The sequence below is a fragment of the Trachymyrmex cornetzi genome, unplaced genomic scaffold, assembly GCF_001594075.2.
Source record: "Trachymyrmex cornetzi isolate Tcor2-1 unplaced genomic scaffold, Tcor1.1 scaffold774, whole genome shotgun sequence".
Classification (NCBI taxonomy): Eukaryota; Metazoa; Arthropoda; class Insecta; order Hymenoptera; family Formicidae; genus Trachymyrmex; species Trachymyrmex cornetzi.
In genome coordinates this window covers 11,311-12,696 of record NW_017300107.1, presented here as the reverse complement: position 1 = coordinate 12,696, position 1,386 = coordinate 11,311, and the positions used below count along the sequence as shown (strand labels likewise).

Sequence of the window (1,386 nt, the reverse complement as noted above, 5' to 3'; positions counted from 1 at the left end):
TTTCCTTGTTCTGACATCTGACAAAGATTTTCAACTCACAACAATACAAGTTTCATACAACAGTATAATTTGAAATATCGCTGAACATATCGAATTTTGTGCCTGGAAACTACGATTTGAGGACAGCATTGATTTTCTGTTACCATTTGAAGAAAACTGCTGCAGAATCGCATCGAATGCTTGTCGAAGCTTACGGTGAGCATGCTCTTGGTAAATCACGGTGCTTCGAGTGGTTTAAAAAATTCAATAGTGGCGATTTTGTCGTGAGAAACGAAGAACGTGGAAAACCACCGACAAAGTTTGAAGACAGCGAATTGCAAGCATTGTTGGATGAGGATGACGCTCAAACTCAACAACAACTCGCGGATCAATTGAATGTGACACGAGAAGCCGTCTCCATACGTTTGAAACCCATGGGACAGATCCAGAAGATGGGAAAATGGGTTCCACATGAACTGAATGAAAGACAGAAGGAAAACCGAAAAACCACTTGCGAAATGCTGCTTGCCAGGTACAACATTTTTCAAATATGTGCTTGCCCACATGGGCGTCTACGGCGCTTAAAGGATCGTCCATAAGATATATGTCGGCATCGGCATAAACAGCTCTCGCCAAATTTATTCTGTCAATTATATACACATATACATATCTATATAAAATGCAAAAATTTTCAAGAAAATTAAATATAATTTTTTATGATTCTTAACAACCTCATCATATATAGGTAAAAAGAATTAAAAGAGAGTCTCTGAGATTATAAATAAAGATTAAAAATTTCAATAAATTCAGCATGTTTTGTCTTATTAGAATGTTTTGTAAAACCAACCTTGCACGCTGGCCACCGGAAAGACTGACACCCTTCTCTCCTACAATCGTCTTATCACCGTAAGGCAGCAGACTGAAATATCTCTTTAACTGACTTGATTAAATTTCCAATGATTTAATTTCCATAGTTTCAACTAACCGACTAATTATGTATAATAATTTGTTTTGCCGATTGTGGCCATTACGGCTTTAATCAGCAAGTTTATCGCATGCAAATGCTCGTGAACATATTACGTCGACTCTGCTACAAATGCAGCGAGGAATTCATCATTCAGTGTTGAACAGTGAGGAAGGAAAAACAGATAAAAAAAGAAAAGTAAAAACTTGAAAAAGTAAAAAGGAGAATTGCAAGCGTCAATATTGATCGATGTCATTCACATATGTAATTATCACATACATTGCTACACTAATTATCGCATACCTTACGGAAAGTAGGCAGTCATGATTAAGCTTAAATTGTTATAATAGGCAGTTACCACGTACACTTTCTCGGTCGTTATCTCGTAGCCAAACAGAATATAAGACATTATCATAATGAACAACGATATTCTTGTCATAAAG

The 1,386-nt window shown here is 36.4% G+C and overlaps 1 pseudogene; it reads right to left on the bottom strand.

Annotated features, from left to right (window-relative positions):
• Window positions 1-1,386, bottom strand: part of LOC108768272 (multidrug resistance-associated protein 4-like) — a 14,592-nt pseudogene that overhangs the window by 6,126 nt on the left and 7,080 nt on the right.